Source organism: Eulemur rufifrons, chromosome 19 (genome assembly GCF_041146395.1).
Source record: "Eulemur rufifrons isolate Redbay chromosome 19, OSU_ERuf_1, whole genome shotgun sequence".
NCBI lineage: Eukaryota > Metazoa > Chordata > Mammalia > Primates > Lemuridae > Eulemur > Eulemur rufifrons.
Window position 1 is genome coordinate 53,488,637 of NC_091001.1, and position 7,129 is coordinate 53,495,765.

The 7,129-nt window shown below is 38.4% G+C and overlaps 1 non-coding gene across 1 annotated transcript; it reads right to left on the bottom strand.

The window, feature by feature from the left end:
- Window positions 1-6,504: 6,504 nt before the first annotated feature.
- On the bottom strand, window positions 6,505-6,645 carry LOC138400337 (U4 spliceosomal RNA). The gene has a single exon (XR_011236239.1). It is a non-coding gene; the product is annotated as a U4 spliceosomal RNA (small nuclear RNA).
- Window positions 6,646-7,129: the final 484 nt, after the last annotated feature.

Consider the following 7,129-nt stretch of genomic DNA (forward strand, 5'->3'; position numbering starts at 1 on the left):
TTTTTTTACCTTTTGATATAGGCTCTCTTTGATGTATTTTTGGAGTGGTGTGGTTCCTCTTTTTTTGTCTTTTTTCTTTCTCTTACAACTTCTTTTGAAATCCTGCCCCCTTTTCAATATGTTTTAAATTTCACCTTCTCTGTGAAGGTTTCTCTGCCTACCTCTCACCTCCTCGGCCACTACCAAGGCACTTATGACAATTATGATCAGAATTGTATTCAAATATTATTTGTGTGTCCCCTGCTTTCTCGAAACAAACCAACAAGCATGTAAACAAACAAAACCTCAGTTGTCCTTGAGGAGTTTTCCATTGCAGTTCTCTATCTGCTGCTGGTGTTGACTTAGCACAGTGTCTACATGGAATAGACAGAACAACATTTAGTTGCATTGGATTGATTAGGAACCAGAAACTTCAGCATGCTGTTTTTGTTTTTGTATGTATGCATCACTTTGGTTATTCTTTTTTGACTTTTACTGTGAAAAATTTCAAGCATATACAAAAGCAAAGAGGATAGTAAAGTAAATGCCCATATATAAGTTACTAAAATAATCTTTAACTTATGCCCAGTCCTGTGTCATCTCTATTTACCCTTCCAGGCCAGATTATTTTGAAATACATCCTAGACATCATGTTATTCTGTCAGTAAATATGTCAGTTGGTGTCTCCAGTCAATAAGGAATTTTTCATAAAGATATAGGCACAGTATCATCACAAATCCTAAAAAAAACAACAATAATTCCTTAGTTCAACTATTTAGACAGTGTTTAAATGTACCCTAATTCATAAGTGCTTCTTTTTTTAATCTTTTATAGTTTACATGCTTTTTATATGAACGATATGCCAAAAATAATATATTACATCAATTAATATTTTCTGAGAACACACTCCATGCCAGCCACTGTGTGATAAGCATTATATCTCATTTAATCCTCAAATTTTTTACAAATTAGCGATGAGTGTCATTATCCCAATTATTACAAATGTGGAAACCGGGACTAAGAGAGACAGACTGATTGTTCTGGGTTGAAGAGCTGGGCGGTGACAGAAGCATTTCTAGAATTCAGGGTGCTGACTCTGGGGACAGGGTTCCTTCTTGGATACCACATAGCAGTGTGGCCTCAACTACTCCCAGTAGTGACTCTGACAGAAGTGTTTTCTTGTGCATTAGTGGATTAGATCTATAACTACTGGTTTCAGTATGACTTGCAGATCAAATGGGTCATAACACTTACATCAAAGTATAGCACTTGCATGAATTAAGTAGTGATTTATTAGTTTTCTCTTCTGATATTGGTATAATCATCTGGTATAATCGTAGAGCTTCACTGTGTTTTCATTCATTAATTTATTCACTCACTTATTCATTTCATAGTTATTAGTGACTGCCTGCTATGAGTCAGGCACTGGAGACACAAATATAAATAATAGACAGCCCTTTACCTGGGGGAGGAGGTGAGTTACACTTTCACTTAAAACTTGCTGAGGGCTTGCCATTGAGCACAGGGAAATGTCCTTATTTGTAAGTTAAGCTAGGGGGTGAGGTGAGGTGCTTGGAAAGAATCTCACATAACTGATGATATGCATCTCCCTCCCCCACGTCCCCAGGGTCCCAGACATACAGTGACATGGCCCTTCACTTCGTCGCTTATCTTCTTTGTCTCCTCTTCACAACACCAACAGATAGTACTAAGAGCTGATGTGGTAGTCACTTGCCTCAGTGCTTGCCATGTATTTACTTATTTACTCTTCTTTATAACCTCATAAGATAATTGCATTATTTCCATTTTGTAGTTTAGGGCACTCAGATAGATGGAGTTTAAGGTAACAGAATTCTAAGCTTAGCAGATTGTCTCCAGAGCCTGCCTTCTCAGCCAGAATAACATACTTATCTGGAAAACTAATTTGCTCTTGACTTTGAGCAATGTTAGGTCCCAAGCTCTTAGTAAAGTGTGGAAGGAGGCTAAGAAGCTTTCCTCCTTCAATTATATGGACATTATCAACTGTCAAATCCCATGATATTTGTGTCTAATTTTAAACAACAACAGGGGAATTTAAACACACTTGTGTATAAGATGTTAGAATCGTTAGGTTACTTTATAGCTTTCTAAATGTGTCAAGCTGTTGCAACCTCTTCCTAGAACTTTCTCTCCCAGGCTTAGCCTTTCCATCTCTCTTCCTTTGTTATGTCCCTGTTCTTTCAATATCTAGTTCCCCTGTTTCTTCCCTGACCACCACCCCAGCTGTAATCCTACCCCATCTTTGTGCCATTACTCAATATACAAAGGCCTAATTGTTTGTTCACTATTTGAAAGTCAAAGGAGAGCCACCCATGCCTTATTTTCATCATGGAAGATGTATCATTAATGAGTCATCTATAATTTGTCTTCTACTTAGTAAATTTAGAGTTGGGAGCTGTAAGTTGGAATCTACACATTCACCCTGTTCTGAGACATGGCAAGTATCCATGGTTGGAAAAAATAAATAGCGGTCATCTTCTTTATGAATGATGAGGATGCTTAACTGAATCTTATGCATGGATTACAGGAAATGGCATAATAAACTGGGATCTTGTAGTGAAATGTATTCTATATGAAATATAAATGTTCTTTTATACTTAAAATTATCTGGAATTTTAAGAGTTTTGGGAAAATGTGAGGCTATCTAATACAGAGATTCCTCAAACAGGTTATGCATTAAATCACTTGGGAAGTTTATTTATAAAATATATTTTCCAATGCCCTTCTCTCAGGTTCTGGTAAGGCCTTAGGATCTTCCAGGGTGATTCTGCTTCAGCTAAACCATGGACTACTGTTTTGGAGCCACTGATCTTATGCATCATCCTTACCTTTACCCTGCATTTCTACCCTGCAGGCTGGTAAACCTTTCTAATAAGTATAAAACTTCAAATATTTTTTTTTTCCTATTTATGGGCACTAGGCACTTTGCTAAAGATAGAATATCTTATTTCATCCAAATAAGTTATTTTGTCACTAGCGTTATAATAAGGTGCTAATTCATGGGTTTGCTCACTCATCTTTTTGCTACAGATATTTCTGCTGCAGACATTCCTCCTTAATCTAGGACACAAGTAATGGAATTAATCCCAGAACAATTCACTTGATGTCCTACAGAGAGTCATAGGATCACATAGTTCCTGGTTTGGGGAACTTCATGGTCCCCAAATGACATAGACTGCTCCACCTGAGGCCAACTCTCAGTATTAGAACATCCTCTTTGAGTTAGTGAACTCTCTTCTGAAACTTCTATATCTTGGTTCTAGTCATTCCCTCAAAGGAGCCACAAACTACACAGGTTCTCTCTTTCCCACAGGACAGCCATTCAGGCATTGCTGACAGCTAACAAACTTGGCCAACCCCAATCATGAACTCTATCACTGATAAATATGCATTGTCTTCTTTTCTTCCAAGTAAAACAAGTAGCAAAATGATCAGACATGTCAATTAAGTTACTAATAAATGCAGGCTTCATCCTTACCTTAAAAGAGTTTGGAAAAATGAACACAAACAAAGTTAAAATCTGCAGCATAAAGGAAAGATGGTGGTTCCTTCCTTGCACACGCACTGGTGCTCTCTCTCTCTCTCTCTCTCTCTTCCTCTCCATCAGAATGAGCCCCTTGGGTAATCAATGTCCACCATCAAGTCTGAAATCACTAGACACTGTTGAGCTGATTTATGGTTCCTGGCAGTCTGCCAGCACAATAATATAAGTCAAGCTGTTTGAAATCTCACCAAATTACAATATTAACCTTGGAAGATAGATACAGGCTGATTTGCAAATCTTATTTTGATCATTAACATGCACCAGTGAGAGAAAACAAACAGCAGCCTTTCCCTGGACATCTATTTCTTGTTTGCCCATGCTAATTAGTAGATTTGCATAAATACATAAAAAATCCTGTGTGTTCCTCAATGTATTTAGACCTCTTTTCTCAGTAAGTATTCCTACACTGCACACAGACTGACACTCCACCTTTGACCAGGCCAAACCCTGGAGCACACTGTCTTCTGTTTATGTATATGCTGAATGATAGAAAACATCAGAAACATGAGGAACTTTACAAATCATTTGACCAACCACCTTAATTTACAGATTAAGAAATTGAGATGGAGAAGTTAGATTGTCCCAAAGTCACACTCCTAGAACCTGGCTTCCAAAATAACCAGATAAGAATATACTTCTATGACAATGGCACTAAGCAAGGCTTCATAATATGTATCATCCTAAAATTGACATGCTCTATATTCCTCACTTTCTCTTTGTTAAATGCTGAGAAAGGAGAACAGGGAGTTAGTATTAACACTATGTACTAATTAAAAATGGGGGTTTTCAATCAGACTGACCTGGATTTCACTGCCATCTCTCAACCAAATTAAAGTTCATTAAAAAAAAAAAAAAAGGTTGATAATAACCAAGAAACTTTTCAAAAATTGGAGTAATGGAAGCATGTTGACATACCAATTGTAAAATGTATTAAAAACTTATCATAACATTGCTATAATAGGTGTTGGCTCAGGAATCTAGAGCTAGTTTCTGTGCAACAGGAAAAAAGTGTGCAGCCAACCTTAGAAAGATATAGACCTGTAAAACCTTATGTGTGATAACAAAAACCTTCCAAACAAATGTGGAAGCTCAAATTACTAAGGAAATAGTTCTGGAAAATTGATTGAGTATGAAAATGAAGTTATAGCTATACATCACATTGTATATTTAAAAACAATTCTAGTCACATCAATAATTTCAATATTAAAAATGGAAGACATAGGAAACCACAAAAATTAAAAGTGAATATTTAACCAATCTCTGAATGGGGAAAATCTTATAGCATAAAATTATTAGAAAAATTAATAAAGTAAATGAGAGATTTTATTACAGATAAACTATAACTACTGTATTTAAAAAAAAAAATAATCTGTTCCAAAGAGGCTATTTCAATCTGGAGGACAGTTTTGAACTTGATCAGGAGTAAAACAGCCTTTTCTTTTTCTTTTAACTCTTCATCTCTCAAGATGTTCTCATCTTCAGCTCTGTGTTCTGGCAGAGCTGATGAGATGAGTGTGTTCCAGACATAAAGCTAAGCTGTAGCTCAGTTTGGATCAGCTACATTTCCAGTGCATGATTTCCCCTTTCTTCCCTTCTTTTAAATGTTTTCATCTCTCAGTTACTTCAGCACCAAGTGTACAGTTCCTAAATCAGTTTTCCAACACAGAGTGACTTGGCATGCCTGGGGCTAGAACACCACAGGGAACCAATTAACTCTGTTCCAATGTGGCTCTGTTAATTTCATAGGCTTTGGAGTCAGACAGACCTAATTTGAAGTCCCATCTCTTCTAACTAGCTGTGAGCCCTTGGAAAAGTTACCTACACTTCCCAGGATTCAGTTTCTGTATGTGTAAAATGGCAAATAATAATACAGTGGGAAGGATTAAATAGAAACAATGGATGTAAAACTCTGGGCACATAGGCAATTCATTCCTAATACATGTTAGCTATTATTGTGAAATTTTAAGAAATCAATAAATCTAAATTTTGATTTCTATATTCCTAAGGTTAGTTATCAGTCTCTATCATCTCTACCATTTCTCCAGCATACTAACTATCTACTAGCACTTGAAATTGTTGTGCCTTAGGCTGGTCTTAGTTCTTGAGCTATAAATTTGGAGTTAATTCTCTTTGGAACCAGGAGTGACCTCAGAATGCACCACATCACCTGGATGTTAATCAAATTATATGCTTTCATGACTCTTGTAACTCAGATCTTCAGAAGGATTGCCAACTTTCCCTGGGCTTTCCTTGGGAGCTTCCAAAATGCAATGGGAACTCCTGACTGAACCCTCTTCCTCACCCTTCCCCAAGCCCTTCCCCACACCCTACTTCTGGGTCCACTGACGCTCCCAACTGTAGCCTTCAACCCTGTTCTAGCAACTAACTCAAACCTACTTGAGGCAGCAAGTTGGAGCATTAGTTTGTATAAGAACTTGGAGTTACAGAGTTTAGGCATTCCTGTTTCGCAGGATTTTACCCCCTTTTTATTATTCCACACAGAGAATTGGACCTTATTCTACTTAGATCTTTAGCCCCCTCTCTAGGACTAGGAGCTCGCCTTCACCTTCTGTCTATTTGTCTGGGTCCCTGATATCCCACTAACTCTGTCCATGCCTTCTTGATTAAAGCTGGTGCTTTGTCCCCATCCCTGGTCTTGTGTCAAAAAATCAGCATGTATGGAGGTATCACTGGGAAATGCAGCTGCCTGGCTCCTCAGTTTTCCTACCAGCTCCATCTGCCACTGCTGTGCTCCATCTACCAGGCTAATGATCAAATTCCTCCTGAGCATGCTGCCTCCCACTGACAGCACCAAGATCAGCCTCTGTGGCTAAAACAGCTGCCTAGTACCGCCACATATGGCCCAGCATTGTCCCTTTTAGCCGCTGAGTCACCCTTCTGTTTTTTTGTTTTTTTTTTTAAATTTACCAACATAAGTTCAGTCTCCGTAGAGACTGTCAAAAATTGCCAATGCCGACTATATTTCAAGTCGTCATGGCGGGGTATTGGGAAAAGTTTTCAATCAGCAATAATCGCGCCTCGGATAAACCTCATTGGCTACCATACTGCCACTGCGCAAAGCTGAGTCACCCTTCTGTAATGAAGACAAAGTATGCCTCAGCTCTGAGCCTCTTGAAGTCACTTCAGTAGTGAGTGATGTGCTGTTCATAGCCTATTTAGGTCCCTCTATTGTTCAAGCAGTCTTAAAGGGTCTAGGAAAAAACCCTTAAAAAGCAAGCCCCTTCCTAGGGTCTGTCTCCATGCTGGGCTCCAGCAGATTCTCTGTGGTGAGAACTCCATCAGCACACATGCCTAGGAAACTACCTGGTCTCTGGTAGACTCATAAATACCTTGCCCCGACCCTATTATTACTGGGCTTTACTCACAGAGGGCTTTATCTGCAGAGTTCCAAGTTCAGAAATAATATGAATATTTTAGATTAGGAGCACTGAGTTCTAGCCACAACTCCCTGCACCCTTAAGCAAGGCATGTGGCTTTTCTGGATTTGCATAAGGTTGGTCTTATCTCAAAGCCCCATTCAGTTGAGGAGTGTCTGGGATATCTGCT